Consider the following 19,870-nt stretch of genomic DNA (forward strand, 5'->3'; position numbering starts at 1 on the left):
TAGCACATGTTATGTATGGGTTTATTAATGATTAAGTATTTTGAGGATTAAATTTATTAAGGCTAAAATTTGAATGCTCTAAGGTCAGTCAGCAGCTTTGAAAACGTTGGAAGGCTTAGTCAAGGCTGTTTACTCAATTTGAATTAAGCTAAAAATGTGTAATTTCGTGTTTAAATAATCAGCGTATGCCGATATATCGCAGCTATAGGGGGCGATATATCGCAGCACGAAGATACGAAAAAACATGAAACGTTGCACGACTGCCTCGGGCATACTGGCCCAGGTGATATATCGCCTACAGGGGGCGATATATCGCCCCTCCCAGCACATTTTGAAAGTTTTTCAAATCGTTCTCCATTCAAACCTTCAACCTATTTGTAAGTCCAACACCTTTCTGAACGAGTCTTCAGCCTCTACTGAACGATAATTCAAATTATTTTCACCTAAAAAGCCATTATTTTTATTCAAGTTAAATGAAGATCTCTTCATTCCTAAACTCTATAAATAGGACCTAGTACCCAACCATTACTCATCTATTACTCTAAGTTCAGAGGCTGCAAGTTGCTAGGTGAGTGTGAGAGTGTAAATACTTGGGTGGGAATCATAAGCTTGATCATCATAAGCTTATCAAACACTTGGGAAGTAAGGTTTTATAGCATTTCGGTTCAAGGTTTAGATTGGTCCTACAAGTCTTCAAGGTATTTCCACACTCTAGGTCATTGGTATTATTTTATTTAAGTTCTCATAGTCTTCTACTCAGCCTTCTAACCTTATTCTTTATTTTGGTTAGGAAATCTAAGAACTTGCACATAAGTTTTTGGTAAGTATATTCTCAATGGTATAGTCCTCCCATTCCTTTCATTTCTTTTCTTCAAAGTACTCACTCTGTTACAAATGGTTTTTAGGAGTGTTCCAAAGTCCCAACTCTGTCCTCATATCCCGGTATTTTGGTAAGGAAAATAGGATAGAATTTATATTTTATATGCTTTTATATGTTATCTTATGATTTTATGTTATGCAATATGTTATGATATGTATGATTGTAGACTTGGGCATATGACCCATATGACTAACAAGCCCCATATAGATTATGGGCATATGACTTGTTTAGTCTATGGGACCCCAAGTAGTAATGGCCATTATAGTATGTATGTGATATAAGTGTTATGTTATGTTATGTTATGTTATGTTCTGTTATGTTATGTTTTTATGTTTTTATGTTTTTTTTATGAAATTTATGTATATGGACTATGTGTTAGAATTTTCCTTGCTGAGCATTAGGCTCACTCCTTTTTGTTTATATGTGCAGGAAAATAGTCCTAGTGGCGGGAAAGGTTCTTGGAAGCTTGGAGAATGTGTATTGAGGCGAAATGGATTCAAGAGCTGAGCGTTTCGATTCGAGGATGTAGTTTTGTTTCTTATGGTTTTTACATGTATTTTTCCGCATTTTTTTATGTAAATCTCTTTTTAATTATGTCATGTTTTGATTTTAAAACAATGGGATCCCATCTCCTTAACTTAAATTTTATGTAAGTTTAACTTTTATTTTTACAAGTTTCTTAATAAAGTTATGGTATTTTCACTTGTAAGTTTTATTAAGGATTAGTGTTTATGTATAGTTTTTCGTTAATGGTGCAAAAGTCTAGAGTAGTTGGGTCATTACAAATACCCCTTGACTCGCCCCGAGTCTGGTATTGAGTCCCGTTGTGACTTTCCAGGTAACTTGCTCCCTAGGATCGTCTCGTGCCGCGTAACCCAAATAAACCCACATAATAATGTGGTCTCTCACATATATCACATATATGCACATAAATATACAATTATGTCTACAACGGGCCAAATTATCATAATTGCCCTTCTAATAAGAAGTGGGCCCACATGCATAATTAATATCTCTAAACATGCACAACTAGCCATATCCTCACATAATCCACATAATTACAATTAAATATAACAAATAAACATATGACTCCATATATTGCCATCCTGGCCCCCTAATCAACGCCCTAAGCCTTATTAGGTAATTTTGGGATGTTACAACTATCCTCTCCTTACAGAAATTTCGTTCTCAAAATTTTACCTGAACAGCTTGGGATACTGAGCCTTCATATCTGCCTCGACCTCCCAAGTCGCCTCCTCGACCTTACTGTTCCTCCATAACACCTTAACCAAAGGTATAGTCTTGTTCCTCAGGACCTTGTCCTTCCTTTCTAGAATCTGAATTGGTTGTTCTTCATTGGACAAGTTTGCCTCCAGTTCTAGATCCTCATAACTCAATACATGAGTTCCATTAGACACATATTTCCTCAGCATGGAAATATGGAATACGTTATGCACACTAGACAGTGCAGGAGTAAGGCCAACCTGTAGGCCACCTGCCCGATCCTCTCCAGGATCTTAAACGGTCCCACAAACCTAGGGCTCACCTTACCCTTCTTTATGAACCTCTTCACCCTTCTTAGAGGTGAAACTCTATGGTAGACATAGTCTCCCAGCAGGAACTCTACGTTCCTTTGCCTTGCATCTGAATAGCTCTTCTGTCTACTCTGAGAAGCGAGCATCCGAGCTCTAATCTTCTCGATAGCCTCTGTGGTCCTCTGAACTGCATCAGGACCTAGATATTTCCTCTCACCCATTTCATCCCAGTGAATGGGCAATCTGCACTTCCTACCATACATCATCTCATAAGGTGCCACCCCAATGGTAGACTGGTAACTTTAATTATAAAAAAAATCTATAAAAGGAAAATATTTACTCCAAGACCCTTCAAAGTCCAACATACATGCTCTCAGCATGTCCTCAAATATCTGGATAATCCTCTCAGACTGACCATCGGTCTGAGGATCTTTGTATCTCAATAAGCCCATACCTGACATCGAATAGTCGTTAGCTACACCAGCTAGGACGTATCTTCTAATCTGCCCCATCTGTGGGTCATCTAACTACTTCTCCTTGATTCACTCCAAGAGAGTAGATTGTAAAGTGATATTGGCTAACTGGCCCACCACTAACTCAATCCCTGCTCTAGTCATGTCATCAGCCAATTTCCTCGATATTTGCCTGGCATTATATAGCTGTCCTGGACCCTTCCAGCTTAAGGCATCTGCTACCATGTTGGCTTTCCTAGGGTGATAGAGGATCTCACAATCATAATCCTTTACCAGCTCTAGCCAACGTCTCTGCCTCATGTTCAGATCCTTCTGGCAGAAGAAGTATTTCAAACTCTTGTGATCAATGTATATCTCACACTTCTCACCATACAAGTAGTGCCGCCATACCTTCAATGTAAAAATTACCGCTGCAAGCTTTAAGTCATGTGTGGGATATCTTTGCTCATATTCCTTCAACTGACGTGATGCATAAGCAATTACCTTCCATGTCTGCATAAGTACACAACCCAGACTCTGCCTTGAAGCATCATAGTAAACTACAAACTTGTATCAATCTGTAGGAAGACTCAAAACCAGAGCGGTGATCAAACTCTTCTTGAGCTTCTGGAAGCTGTCTTCGCACTTGTCTGACCAAACAAAGTTCTGATTCTTGTGGGTTAACTCTGTCAGTGATGGCACAACCTTGGAGAATCCTTCCACCAAGCGTCTATAATACCCTGACAATCCCAAAAAACTCCTGATCTCTGAAGCATTCTTCGGTCTTAGCCAATCTCTGATCGCCTCAATCTTTGCTGGATCCACCTTAATTTCACCCTTACTAACTATGTGACCTAAGAAAGTCACATGTAGCAACCAAAACTCGCATTTCTTGAACATCGCATACAACTTGTGTTCTCACAACCACTGTAGTACAAATCTGAGGTGTTTTTCATGTTCTATCTCTGTCCAATAGTATATCAATATATCGTCAATAAAGATGATCATAGATTGGTCCAGGTAATCTTTGAACACTCTGTTCATTAAATCCATAAATGCTGCTGGGTCATTAGTCAACCCAAATGAAATCATCAAAAACTCATAATGCCCGTACCTGGTGCGAAAAGTTGTCTTCGGTATATCCTCCTCTCTGATCCTCGGCTAGTGATAACCAAATCGAAGATCTATCTTAGAGAACACCATTCTACCCTGCAACCGATTAAACAAATCATCAATCCTTGGTAGAGGATATCTGTTCTTGATAGTCAACTTGTTCAGTTCTCTGTAATTGATGCATATCCTCATAGAACAATCCTTTTCCTTCACAAAGAGTGGCAAGAAACTGGGCCTGATAAAACCCATGTCCAGTACCTCCTGTAGTTGAACCTTTAGTTCCTTCAGCTCGACTAGAGCCATTCTAAAAGGTGCCCTAGACACTGGCTCTGTCCCTAGCACTAATTCAATTAAAAACTCAATCTCCCTATGTGGAGGTAACCCTGGCAGATCCTCTGGAAACACGTCCAGAAACTCACAGACTAATCAGGTCAATTATGGTCCCATTAGCACGACCAGGGTGGTATCCACCACGCTAGCTAAGAACCCTATGCATACTCCTTGCAATAGGCCTGTAGCTCTAAGTATAGATATAATAGGTATACGGTGTCCATGCACAATTCCAATGAAAACAAAGGGGTCCACACGCTCTGGCTCAAAGGTTACCATCTTCTTCTTGCGGTCTATCGTTGCCCCACACTTCTCTAACCAATCCATACCCAGAATTATGTCAAAATCGGTCATCTCCAACTCCACCATGTCAACTGCTAACTCCCTTCCATCCATTGTAATTTGTAGTGATCTAACCCATATTCTGGAAACCACTAACTCCCCAGTAGGAAACATTGTACCAAACCCCACGAAATAAAGGTCACATGGTCTACATAATCGATCTATAACCCTACTAGCAACAAAAGAGTGCGTAGCACCTGAATCAATCAAAATAGTATAGAAGGTTCCAGCACTAGAAAGCTAACCTGTAACTACCGAGGGGCCAGCCTCAATCTCTGCCTGGGTCAAAGTGAACAACCGAGCTGGCGTCAGGCTATCTACCTTCTTCGGCTCCTCCTTTCTGGCTCTTGGGCAGTCTTTCTTCAAATGCTTCGTACTACCACAAACAAAACAGGCCTTTGCCTGACATTCTCCAATATGGCCTGCACCTAGCACACTCTAGAAACGTCCTCCATGTCTCACCGCCACTTTAGTAGCCCATATGTATGCCCTGTGGCCTCCTATCTAGCCCTGAAGCTGAAACTGTATCTAGAGTCTTCCTCTTCTGGTCACTGGGGCCTCCGCCCCTACCAGAACCAGTAAATGGAGGTCTCGACCTTCTAGAATCCCTTCTGGCAGCATTGTCACACCATATCTTATTCTCTGCGGTCTCAGCTATAAGCGCCTTCTCCACAGCCTGTGCATAGGTAGTCACTCCTGGCACAGTAGTAATACGGACATCTCGGGCTTTCATAAGTTGTAGCCCTTGAAGAAACCTCTCTCTTCTGGTCCCAGCAGTGGGCACCAGACCCCTAGCAAACTTTGCCAACCTGTCAAACTTCAGGGCATAATTAGTCACTATCATGTTACCCTGAAGTAACCTGCTGAACTCTTCAGCATTCACAACTTTAACAGCGTCATTGTGTATTTCTCATTGAACAGGGATCTGAACTCTTCCCATTCCATGGTTGTCACTGCTCTGGTCTGGGATACCACCTCTACCATATCCGGGCATCCTCCCGAAACATATAAGTGGCGCAGGCCACTCTCTCGTTGCCACCTACCCTCATAAAATCTAGGATGGTGGTTATCATGGTCATCCACTGCTCAGCCTTAAGTGGATTTGAGAATCCCTCAAAGATTGCAGGGTGTTGCTTCCTGAACCTCTCATACAGGGGTTCCCACCTATCTCCCCATGCCTGGGGATGTACCACTGCTGGTAACTCTGGCTATATTACTGTCGATACAAGCACCTATTGCTAGTTTTCTGGAGGTGGCGGTGGGGCCTAGCCCTGGTCATTCCCTGCACTGGCCTGTAACTCTTGGCCAACCAATCTCTCTAACCTTCGAGGATTCATACTGTTTCTCAATTCACCCTACAGAGATCAAATCGGTCGTTAGGTAAGTAATAACTATACCTCTTGTTGCCTAACGGTCCAAGATCAACAGATAACAAACAAGTGCAATGCTAATAAGCATGCCATCACGCAATATATTCATTCATGTTGCTAATAAGCATTTCATGATATCCATAAGCAATTAACAATATACATAGACATATCTGTGAATTTGCACAAGTATAACATAGCCAGTAAACATGTTCTTTCAATCCCTCCCAGTAGTAACAGTGCTAATAAGCATTTCCTGGCCTACATACACAGATAATAGTGCTCATAAGCGATTCCCTTGCATTCACAAGCAGTAACGATGCTAATAAGCACGTTCCTTATCATTCATACAGCAGTCAAGGGCCAGGCCCTATCAGATTATGTCATGCTTCCTAAACAGGCATGCATGTAAGGCATTAATATCATTTTTAAGCATTTAAACACATAACAACATAGTAGTTACCGAACCCTGAGTCGAGCTTGTCTTTAGTGGTGAGTGTACATGCCTAGCCAGTCTTCAGGAACCCTTAAATCTTGGCAGCTCTGATACCAAGTTGTAACGTCCTCCTAATCCACGAATGTTACATTGTGTACTTTAGATATTGCTTGACTTGCTAACCAAGTCATTTGGTTTAAAATGTGTAACTATCGTTAATGTTAAGGCTTAGGGTTTAAAATTTTGGTCAAAGAACTATTGACTTTTATTTGAAAAGATTCAAACATTTATAGGATCAAAAAATATTACAACAAAACTTTTAAGAAGGTGGATATACATCAAAAGTTACATTCAGCCTGCCTAAGTGGCAAAAATAGGGCTATAACCCTAGTTCCCCTTAGATATTCCTGGTCGTGGTGGTCGAGCAATCGCATATGTACACGCCGCCACCAAAGCTCTACAACTCATGGCTGGTCAAGCTTTCCCTTCCCCTTACTTGCACCACAAAGTACTCGTGAGCCAAGGCTAAGCAAGAAAACTTAACATGTGCATAAACTAAAAATATAAACTTCTAGATACCCATCTAGCATGTCCAGCTATAATAACCTACATAAACAATTGCTCAATTACAAACAAGAAGTCATTGGACCAACTTGGGGCTGCTGCCTTGAACAGTTTTCCATAGAGCCAACCCCGGGGCCTATGCCCTAGCTATTTGACAATAGAGTCACCTTCGGCCCATTCCCTTAGCTCTGAATAACTAGCCATAGAGCTAGCCCAACCCCTTGGTTTAATAATGACCATATAGTTGGCCAACGTAATAGTACGTTGTTGACTTAGGCCTAAGCCTTTCGACCAACGCGCAACGCGCTATTGTCGTCCTTAACTAATAAGTCAAGCCTTGATCTAGTAATAGAAACCTCAATACCGAAACAAATATAGATAGACATATCCCAACAAAATACGCACGTATGCATGTTAATCACATAACACCATCGAATAATCATTCTCACAATACTAGTGTTACCTATTTAACGGGGCCTCATGCCTTAACCACAAAATTCATACAATAATCATAAAGCACTTAAGCAAGTGTCACCCAACATGTGAAGCAATAACTTAAGTTTAATTGTCCTCAGGGCCCAAGCCCTAGTCATGATAATTGGCAATAGTCGGGCCAAGCCCTAATAACATATAACACGTATTGGGTGCAGTTTTCTTACCTCAGGTCCAAGTAAAGTGTAAATAAGAACGACCCTCGAGCACGATCCCGGTTCTGAGCCCCTAGTGATAACCTAGTCACAACCATAATATAGGATTCCATCAAAAACAATCAAATAAAGGTTTCCAGACCGAGTCCTAGCCTCCGAGGCCTCGAGTTCCACTATACTAGGTAGTAGATTCGATCTCGAGCCCTAAGGAAAAGGTTCCCAAGGCCAAAAATACCCAGGCGGGGCGCGACCTAGTGCTGATGGTCACAGTGCGCCCCTCCTATCAGAGAGCCCCTTGCCCTCTATCAAGGGGCACGGATCGCAACTTGCCCATGAGGATCGCAGTGCGCCCCCAAGACAAAGACCCCCGAAGGCCATGGGTTCAGGCTGAGTCGCGGCCCCTCAAGAACACAGCCGCAACTTGGCCCCTCGAACCCAAAATTTTCATACTTTTCAGCAACCAAATCAATTCCAAACTAACCCAAACTCACGCCAAAACCATAATTCAACTACCACAATAGTTCTAACACCTTCCCAATAACAAATCCCAACAAAATACAACCTTAAAACTAATCAAAACATCAAGTCGATTCCCAAGCTTAAAGGTTCAAAAACCCTCTCCAAAACAGCCAAGCAAACACAGAATTTTAATGGAAAAATCATGGTCTAGAGCTTACCATAACTGATGATTAATCCCACAAGCTGCAATAGAATTATTTCCCCAAGTTTAGGCTTCAATTCCCTGATTTCTAGCCAAAATCGTCCTTAGTTCTTCAATGACTAGCTTAGGAGAACTTAGAGAGGAAGAGGGTGAGGTGAGAGAGAAAGAGTCGGTTAGTGTCTAATTGTTTGGTGTTTTGTCTTTAGATTCCTAAGGTTAAATGACTCAAGCTAATTTCGAGGCTTGGGGTACCAAAAACGTCCCCGAGGGAAAAATGGTCAAATTCCCCAACATTCCCTCCTAAACTCACTAACTCCAAATATATCTCCAATTATACATTTCCATTACCCGATAACCTAATTAAATGCCAATTACCCAAAATACCCCTTGACTCGCCCCGAGTTGGGTATTGGGTCCCATTGTGACTTTCCCAATAACTTGCTCCCTAGGATCGTCTCATGCCGAGTAGCCCAAATTAACCCACATAATAATGCGGTATCTCACATATATCACATATATGCACATAAATATACAATTATGCAGGCAATGGGCCAAATTATCAAAATTGTCGTTCTAATAAGATGCAGGCCCACATGCATATATAATATCTCTAAACATGCACAACTAGCCATATTATCACATAATCCACATAATTATAATTAAATATAACAAATAAACGTATAACTCCATATATTGCCATCCTATCCCCCTAATCAAGGCCCTAAGCCTTATTAGGTAATTTTGGGATGTTACATATAGCTTGTGATGAAGAAGTAAAATGATGGTTTCCTTTTAGTCTGGTTGAAGGTGCTAAATGATAAAGATCTCATTTCGATAATTAATCTTAGTTTACTGAAATATCATTTACAAGGAACTATGTGTTTTAAGGATAAAACACAACGAGGGGTAAAACAGTATTTTAGTCCCTTCTCATTGTAGGCCATCTTTAGAGGATTGAGTGACAATTAGGGTTGTAACAATGGATAACTAATAATGTATCTATATTGCTTATAGAATGTTCTATGAATTCAAGAGTGCAATTTTGAGTCTTTAGTGGAGTCAAGAGGAATTAATAAGTTAGTAAATTTATTTGTTAAATTTATCATAACTTATTGGAGCTTGATTTCATAGGCCCATGGTCCCCCTGTACCTTGGATAAAATCATCTAGATAGTCTTAATTAATTGATTTAATTATCAATTAGAATTATCAAAGTTGACCAGGTAAATTTTGGATAGTTTCACAGAGTTAAGCAATTTAGAGAAGAAAAGAGATTTTAGGGCAGATTTATTAATTAAGACAAATTGGTATCTAAATTAATAAATAAGTTTAAATCAAGGTTCAAATTATAAATAATTAATTTGATTAAGGATTTAAATAATTAAATCAGTAGAATTTTGAGTGGGATTTAAATAATTAATTAAATAATACATGCCTTGATTTTAAGTCCAATGGGCTTATAATAAAATGAGAAATTTCACGAGCCTAAAGTCCATGAGAATTTTGACCTAATGGCTCAAATTATCTATTATTTTAGTGATTTTTTAATTAAAATAAGTGATCTAATTGAGCCTATAAAAGGAATGCTTAGTGAGAGTTGAAATCAGATTTTTGAAAGACGATCCAACAGACGATATGAGTGGTCAATCTGAGAAGATCAGAATATGTGTTCTTGATGCTGTAGGTTTTAGATTCTCTCTACAGCTTAAGTCCTTTTCTAAGACTCAATATTCTATTCTATTCTTCTTCTCTTTCTATCTATCTCATATGTTGAGAATTGCCCACTATAGTCTAGGTGATTCTAAGGATACTTTGGAAGGCTGTGAAGAAATTTGAAGATCGGTTCAGTTTCTTGTTGACACCCTACGATAGAAAGGATTCAAGGGTTAGAGAAACTAAAGGATGGACTAATAGATGCCACTGCATATAATATAAGTGTTCTTATCATGATCTCTATTTAAATTCAATCGTAAAAACATGTTCTAGGTTGTCTTACATTAGTTTCTTTAATATAAGATTTACATGAAGACAAACAAGATCATGTATAAATTTTCCTAACAATTTGCCTCAGAGTCTTTGGTAATCTTTATTTTTATGAGTGAACATGTATGGAATTAATTGATATGTTAGGGTATTAATTTGATGGTACATGTTATTGGTGCATGTTTATGTTTTCTTATGTAAATTTAGCAATAATTTGGTTGTTTTTTACTTGTTTTGGGATTGAAAAATTGCACAGATTACTTATGTTTTGAACGTCCGTATGATGTCGGTGCTGGACCCCGTGGTGGTACTTTTTGGCAAAAAAAAAAACAAAAAAATAATTTTTTAAAATTGGATATTTGTCCAGTTAAGTTTAAAATATTTAAAATTGATTGTCTGATTAATTTAGATATTTTGGTTTTTTTTAAATATTTTGAATTTTTTATCTAAGATATTTTTTTTTATTTTGTTATAAATGAAATATTAAAATTAGTTATTTGATTATTCAAGATATTTTTATTGTTTAAAATATTTGAAATTGGTTATCAGATAATTCTTGATATTTTAATTTTGGTAAAAGATATTTTGATATTTTAAAATTGGTTAATATATTTATAAATAAAATATCATATCATTCCTAACAACTTAACAACCTAGTTTAAATTAATTATTTAAAATTGAATTGTGTTTGACAAATTCTATTTTAGTTAATTTAATATTTTGGAACATGTTTAATTAATTATATTGAATTTTGTCTGATGAATTCTATGTTAATTAATTATGGTATTTTTGAAAAATAGTATATTATTGTGGTATATTTGCATAATTTAATAATACATGCCACAATAGTAACATGTTAGGCTCATCCAGTTAGTAACATATCAAGCATCATTATTAAGTTATTTTCTTGCATTTGGGCTTTAAATATAAGTATAATGTGGCCCAATTTTTTGTGTTTGGAAAATGTGGGAAAACTCAAATAAAACTTTCATAAAATGTTAGGTATTATTTGAGCCCAATTGAACATGTAAAGTTTAAACTCCTCTCTTGTGGGTGGTTTCACTTGTGAATGCCCATTTGCTTTGCATTATTAGATTGGGCCTAATCAATTGAATAACAATTAATAAAATGAAGGTTTAAATTTCTCTCTTTTGGACCTTGTATGGAAGTATGGGGGCCTTAGTAGTGAGAATGACATACTTGACCGAACCCTACTCCATACAAGCCCAATTATTAAGGCCCATTTGCCTGAGTTGGACTTAATTGTATAGGTTCATTATAATAGTTAAACCTAAATATTGATTAGCAACAAATTAATTATAATTTAATTGAATTTGTTTCAATGTGACACTTTAGAATTAATAGAAAATTATAGGACTTTGGTTTTAAAAAATTTAATTTTACAATATTTTGGAGAACCATAGTCATTCATTTTCGAAAATAATAATAAAAATACTATTTTAATAATGAGCTTGTTTTGAGAATAATGTTCGATCTCCACCGTTAGTTTAACAAGGGCAATAGCTTAATGTGGCCTCGAGACGGTTTGATTCTTCCCCCAACGGAAGGTTTTCATTAGTTATTTTGACAAGGTTAGATTTCGAAAGATAGATAATTGTAGGTCAAATTCTACTAGACTCACCCCTACGGTGACTACTATGACTAAATCTATGATTATCGAAACTGTGGGTCTAGCTCATAAAATAAGAGATTCAATTTTCTTATTTGGATCGAATAGTAGGTTGTTAATAAAGGTGTCGATTATTAAATTAGTTTACAAATCTATTTAACTAATGTTATTTTGACTCTCGCCAACCGGGACAACAATATCATAGATTAGTTAAAAACCTAAAGAAATAGAGATATGATTATTTTGATATTTTTTTCCATATCTTACATATTTATGGTATATGTTATGATGTTTCTTGAAATTAGAGTAAATAGAAGTTTTATTGAGCAAATGTGATTGACTTCTATTTTATTGATAACTAGTAGTTTTAAGTATGGTTGTTTCTACTCCCATCCTTTCTCAACTTTCGATGGAGAAACTCACTGGAGAAAACTTCCTTAAGTTGAAGCAGAGAATCAACATAGTGTTTATTGGTTACAACTCCAAGTTCGTCATGACTGAGGAATCCCTAGAAGTTCCCGCTGAAGGAGCTAACAAGTCTGTAAGAGACAAATATGAGTGTTGGCAGCTATCCAATAACAAGGCACGGTACTACATATTGACGAGTATGGTTGACACTCTCAAGACAAAGATGGAGAATGTCGAGACGACCTACAAAATCATGGATCAACTCTAAGACATGTTCAGTGCAAAGTATATGCACGCTCATTTTGAGGCAACCAAGAAATATGCAGTGCTCGGATGGCACCGTCTCAGCACGTTCGTGATCACCTGATAAAGATGACCAACTACTTTCAGCAAGCTGAACTTCACGAAGCCATAATAGATGAGGAGACTCAATTCGACTTAATCCTCAACAGTCTCTCTCCAGGTTTCCTGCCGTTCACCACCAACTATGTGATGAATAAACTCAACTATGGTCAAACGCAGCTCATGAACGAGCCTCAAACTTTCAAATCTATCATGGGTGGACATAGTAAGGGAGGAGAACAGAAGACTACTAATGTTGCTACTGATCCAGCTAAGGCTAAAGCTAACCTAGCTTCTTCTTCGAAACCTGGAAACAAGAGGAAAAATGGACATAACAACAACCCCAGGCCTGCAAAGGCTGAAAATACAAGTGCACAACCAAGTGTATAGATGCCTAAGGGGAAGAAAAACAAAAACAAGAAAGGTAAAGGTAAGTGTTTTCACTACAAAGAGAAGGGGCTTTGGAAACAGGATTGCCCCATGTTTCTACCAGCGAAAAACAAAGGTAATGATTATAGTTCATTCATCTTCAAAACATGTGTTTTAGAGAATGATAAATCCATTTGGATTGTTTATTCTGGATCTACTAACCATGTTCGTAACTCTTTATAGCTTCTTGAATCGTGGGTGGAAGTGGATGAAGGCGGCTTAAAGCTTAGAGTTGGGAACAGAGCGTTCGTTATGGTCCAAGCTAGAGGAAGAGCTCGCCTAAAGTTCAGAAATAAATATTTAATCTTGAAAGATTTATTTTTTATTCTGGATTATAGTAGAAATTTATTTTAAGATTCGATGTTGCAATTAGAACAATTTGTTATGACTTTCACATGTTATAAAATATCTAATTCTTTCAATGGATCACAATTGTGTATTGCATGTTTGGAGAACGGGCTTTATATTCTGCGACCTAACAAACCCCTCACTCTTAATAATGATTTATTCAAAGTGGCTAAACCTAGGACCGATAAACATCAAAAGATTGATAATGATAACTGTGACGCCCCACGTCACTATGGCTGCTTTCTGGAATGACGACTGGCCCTACAAACCAAGACAAGTCTTTCCAGCGTGCTTTGTCCTCACTCGCACACTTCCTGGGAAAACTTCCCAGGAGGTCACCCCTCCCTAGATTACTCCAGGCCAAGCACGCTTAACCATGGAGTTCTCAAGTGATGGGCTACCGAAAAGAAGATGCACTTTCCTGATATAGGAAGTACCCATCAATCCATTTAAGCCCTCTTGAACTGTGTAGTCCCATACCTACACAGTCTTAGAATCATCACACTTGACCTTCCCCAGGCGGTGTGGGATTGCACAGCTTACCTGGTCTTTCCCCTTACGGATCACAAGATTCTGACTGTCACAATCACCCCCCCTTACGGGCCCGACGTCCTCGTCGGCCACACTTCCGGCTGGGTCAAGGCTATGATACCATTATGTGACGCCCCACGTCACTATGGCTGCTTTCTGGAATGACTACTGGCCCTACAAACCAAGACAAGTCTTTCCAGCGTGCTTTTTCCTCACTCGCACACTTCCTGGGAAAACTTCCCAGGAGGTCACCCATCCCTAGATTACTCCAGGCCAAGCACACTTAACCATGGAGTTCTCAAGTGATGGGCTACCGAAAAGAAGATGCACTTTCCTGATATAGGTAGTACCCATCAATCCATTTAAGCCCTCTTCAACTGTGTAGTCCCATACCTACACAGTCTTAGAATCATCACACTTGACCTTCCCCAGGCGGTGTGGGATTGCACAACTTACCCAGTCTTTCCCCTTACGGATCACAGGATTCTGACTGTCACAATAACATGACATATTTATGGCACTTGAGACTAGGTCACATTAGCTATGATAAAATTCAAAGACTTACAAAGGACAGGCCTTTGAGGGAACTCACCTTAGGTGAATTACGTGTCTGTGAATCATGTCCAGAAGGCAAACTGACCAAGTGTCCATTCTCTGCAAAGAGTGATAGGGCCAAAGAACCACTTGGACTTGTTCATTAAGATGTTTGTGGACCTTTGAATGTACAAGCTAGGGGTGGTTTTGAGTATTTTCTCACTTTCATTGACGATTACTCTAGATACTCATGTCTTTACCTAATGCATAGGAAATCAAAAGCATTTTCAAAGTTTCAAGAATTCCTAGCTATGGCTCAAAACCAATTAGGTAAAACATTAAACATCTTGCGATCTGATAGGGGTGGAGAATATTTCTCACTTTCATTGACGATTACTCTTGACACTACAAGAAAAAACAGTATTCATAACACTTAAAAACTGCTAACCGGGAGTATTGATAGCGCTTCTGAAAATGCTAACATAGCCCCTGTTATTAAAAGTCCTGTCTTTTCTATAACAGTATTCGAATGTTATGTTCGATGTTATCTTAAACTATTCAATAACACATTTTTAGTTGCTATAATATTCAAATAATAACATTTAGTTAGAGTATTTGATTATAAATTTGGAGTTTAATCTTATACTTTATGCATAACACTTTTCCACTGTTACATTTGATTATTTTGATAGCATTTTTAGTTTGTTATATTATATAAATCATAACAATTTGTTATGCTTATAATATATTTCTAAATCATAACATATTAAAAGTCTAGTAATAAAATTTTGTTACTTTAGTGTGGATAATATATTTTAAATTTTATTTTGATAAGTATACTTATAAGGTTTTTTTTAATTAAAAGATTTTCATTATTGTATTTTGATAAAAAAAATCAAAATTAATCATAAAATGTAATTCTCAATAGATTGATAAACCACAAGTATTACATTAAACAATAACTAATTCAAACCATGAATATGCTACTTCATGAGATCTTAGTTCTAACTTAAATTTGAAAGCATAACATAATAAAGTTTTATAATCTTGAACATTTTGTACTTTAAAAATGAAAAACAGAAACATTACAAGATACACAAAAGTAAATCATGCATGAAACTTTGTCCATCCTTCAATTCATCATCCAACCAAGTACTTGCTGCTGAAGTTGTTTGTTGCCATTGAAGCTCTCTAAATTGAAATCTCCTCAGGTTTCCAAGGCAAACCTCCTCATGATGTTGCTCTGAAATTTTTTAAAGCCTACAACTGTTAATCTCTTTTTATTGTCAAACAATTTAACTCTACAATGAAACATATATGAAAAGCAAAACGCAATGAAACCCAACACTACTTAAGTAAGTAATGTTAGATTAAACAAAAATATGTACAGTATAAACCATAACAAATCAGCTTTGCAAGATATGAAACATCTATGAAATAGTCATGTTCATTAGTGTAAAACTAAACCCAAATTCTCTTCTGAACTAGTCAATAATGAGGTCAAAATTAGTAAAGAAGGTGAAAATCGCTTAAGGAGTTCAAATGGCTAAATCGCTTAAGGAGTTCAAATGGCTAAGAGCTTAAGGAGCTATTCTAATTCTTCACAGTCCTTACATTTTCATGGCCAATATGGCATAGGAGTTCAATATCTTCCCCAATTTAGTTGAAGCAACTGCTCATCGTATATTATGTGAATACTTTTCCTCACTAACTGTAATTAAGAAACATGTAACAACAAGGAAGAGTACCCCTATTATTGTATCTCAATATGTTGAGGTAACTGAAGCAAAAAGACCAAATAATACAGGTTAGAGAAATGGTATCAAACCAGAGAATAGGTAAAGTTAAACATATATACATAAATACACAAACATAAAATACACACATAAAATAAAAAGCCAGATTCCCTGTCTTTTATTTCTGTTTTGGTCTGTTTTGATGGAGTTTTCCTTCTTTACTTGTATTTTTCTTAAGTAATAATACAGGTAGATTTGTTTCAAAAAATAACAAATTATGTTGCACCAATTTGTAAACAATATATTCTGGAGATCATCTGAAACTCAATAAAAAAAAAAAGGTATATGACATAGTATTTTTTTAGCGACTAACCATTTCATGTCACAAAAATCTAGGCTGCCTAGTGTTAGGCTCCTGAAATTCTCCTCACACCAATGCTCCACATACATCACAGAAGTGAAGTAGGAGCCAAGAATCTATACACACAATATTCAACACCGTCCTTATCACATCTTGATCCTTTAGGAAATCAACGCTTAAGCGTGCCTGTCCTAGAATTTCAGCCCATTTCTGCATTACAAAGTAATAGCACAAGGAATTCAGTATATAGCATATGTGATCTATTTTGTATCTGACAAAAACATAAATGGAGATGACCAAGAGAAGTAAATAAAATTTAAATGACCTGATTAGGCAGCTCCATCAATCTCTGTAGAAACTCATCCCTCTTCTGAGGATCAGATTCTGCATGAATCATATGACCAACCTGAAACAAACCACCTGTTTTAAATGTGTATGACCGTTTTATGTATAACAAAGTAAATAGGTCCAACTAAAAAGTCCTACCGATTCATAGAATGAATGAATCTGATGAGGCTCAAGATCTGCAACAGTGGTTGGAAGGCCTGTTAAAGTTCACTTATAAATGGTTCATTTTCTCCAACCTGCAAATAAAAAGGAGCAAAGTACTGAATAAATAGGAGTTAACAAAATAATCCACTCTAGTTTCCCTTAATTGTGAAAGCAAGTTAATATCACCCTTTACTTAGTTGCAAATATAACTGAACCCAGAGAAAAATATTGGCAACTATGAACAGCCGGAATTCAAATAAAAAATGTGAGTTTCTCAAAGTAATTGTTACCTGAACAATTACAAATTTCCATTTGCACTTCTGAACAATCTTCAAGAATGTGTCACAGGCCATATCCTGAAACACATGAACACAAAGCTTTAGCAACACTTATGTAGACAAACCATTCAATTTAAAAGACAAAATTTCTCAGTAACTTTTAAGCCTTAAACCTAACCAAGAAAACCACAACAGAACAAATACTTGAACACCAGGATGTGTCTCATGCATGAACTCAAACAATTTGTTCACAACAATTTTTAGGAACTTCCAGTGAGCTCTTAGAAAGCTCGGGTACTGTCCAACATACCTCCAGAAAGAGAGGAGGATTATGTACTAGTTGTATACCTCCAACCAAGCTTCTCATAGTTCTCAAAGTTACTCAATTAAAATCAAGTGGCTAAAATTCATGGTTTCTACAAATGACCAAAGAATCTGGATGGAATGAGGTGTTATGGCCTGGCAGGCTATATCTATATGCATTCCACCTCAACTCAAGATAGATAATCAATCATTCAATCATGAATACTTACATAATGTTACTTGCGATGACAGCTTTGTTATCCTTCCCTTTCATGATTTCGCATAAATTCAGCAAGTCACGAATGACCATAACCAAAAATCTATTCTCCTGCCAAAGCAAACCAACATAAAAAATATGAAGGGCATACATTGACCTCCAAAACATGAATATTTCTTATGAATTTGATGATGCAAACACATTATCAAGAAACAGGTATAACATTTAAATAAATAAACTCTCATATTTTCCCAAATGAGAGGGGCATGTAAAAGTGATCTCTGGGTTGTACATCAAGATCCCTAACACCACATGACAGATGCATGGACATGTGCCCTCACAAACTCATAACAATATGTGGTGTAAATAACATTTACAAGGAAATAAAGTACAAGCTTACACTGACCATGTGACTGTCTTAGATCAGAATAAACATTTTTTTGTAGCCAAAACAGAAATGCCAAGTAAACTATTATCACAAATAGAAAATGAGTAGAAATAACATTTATAGGGAAAGTTAAAAATGTACCTGTTCTTCCATCATCGAACCAGATATAGACCCTATTGCCCAACATAATGTGTTTAAGTTGTTCCAATTCCAATCCTCGCCACTTAATTGTTTGCTTAGCTTCTTTAGCATCTGCATCATACAAGAAGAATAGACAACATACGATAGAATTTATAATGAAAATAATATATAACACAATCAAATGACACATTTTCTCTGCAAGTGTCTGACAAGATAGAAACAAGGTGTTCCATTATAATTATACAAGCAGAAAATAATTTCAATTGAATGGCCAATAAAAGAAATTCCCCACTAATATTTTTCCTCAAACTATTCACTATCAGCAGCCCCCAAGCTACAGCCACATGACTTGAAAGAAATTTCCACTCAAAATAGGTCGCATCATAACATAAATATTATTAGACATAAATATAAATAAAAACTATAGGTAACACAAGCTTGTACTAACGTTGGTACAAATAGAAAACATGAAAAATATTTCAATACATTTACTACTTTATTTTCCATAAACCCATACCAGCTTTTCCGTGTCCTCGTGATCAAGATGTGACAAATATATCAAAGTCTCCCTCATGATCTGCAACAATAATATACCATAGCAATTTGGTTAAGGAAAGTTGCCATAATAAATAAGAGTTCAAGCAATTTTATACCTTCATTCCCTTTATTACATCCTCAAGAGTATAACCTGTAACAGAGACAAAAAAAATAAGTCTGGATTAATAAAAAAAATGTTTTCCAATTGTTAATGAGAACACAAAACAGTAGCACCACCAACACAAAACATAGACCATCAAAAATCAATATCATATTCAAATTTCATGCTAAGATCAAAGTAGCCCCTCACTTCAAAAAAAAAAAGAAAATCAGCCCCGCTTCCTCACGGAGTAGGCTCAATTACCTTCATCACTTAAAAAAAACAATATATATAAACTATACTACAAACACAAAGAATGTATATATGTGTGTGTCTATATTCATATTCAAATGATTTATTCACATTAAACTGAAAACTGAACAAAAGAAAAGATATATGAGCACCTGAGAGAAGCATAACCTATTAAATCTACCACTACTAAGGTTATTCATAAAGACTTTAAGATTGGAGCACTCATAAGAATATCACACGAGTGGAAGAAAAAATAAACAGTCACTTAATCAAAAGGCAAAACTAATCACTGTTAAATCAAAATCTTGATATTCTGTCAATGATTAAAAAAAAGGCAGATTAATAACTTATCAAATGATATTTCGCTTCTTCCAAAAGAGCCATCATCAATTTACTCAAAAAAATAATAATAAAAACCCAAAATAACTATTTATTTCTTAGTCAAATCCTACCGTTCAGCGAGATTAGTGAGAGTCAGAAGGAACCCTCCAGTGAAATTGTTTGCATCAAGAATCCTTTAGCCACACCATTTCA

At 36.7% G+C, this 19,870-nt stretch overlaps 2 long non-coding RNA genes across 2 annotated transcripts; both read right to left on the reverse strand.

The window, feature by feature from the left end:
• Positions 1-16,803: 16,803 nt before the first annotated feature.
• LOC133807417 (uncharacterized) lies at positions 16,804-17,189 on the reverse strand. The gene is made up of 3 exons (XR_009879367.1): positions 17,115-17,189; positions 16,954-17,034; positions 16,804-16,838 (listed from the first exon to the last, which is right to left on the reverse strand). It is a non-coding gene; the product is annotated as an uncharacterized LOC133807417 (long non-coding RNA).
• Positions 17,190-17,925: 736 nt separating this feature from the next.
• On the reverse strand, positions 17,926-19,026 carry LOC133805027 (uncharacterized). The gene is made up of 3 exons (XR_009878764.1): positions 18,965-19,026; positions 18,448-18,558; positions 17,926-18,029 (listed from the first exon to the last, which is right to left on the reverse strand). It is a non-coding gene; the product is annotated as an uncharacterized LOC133805027 (long non-coding RNA).
• Positions 19,027-19,870: the final 844 nt, after the last annotated feature.

This window comes from Humulus lupulus, chromosome X, assembly GCF_963169125.1.
Source record: "Humulus lupulus chromosome X, drHumLupu1.1, whole genome shotgun sequence".
NCBI lineage: Eukaryota > Viridiplantae > Streptophyta > Magnoliopsida > Rosales > Cannabaceae > Humulus > Humulus lupulus.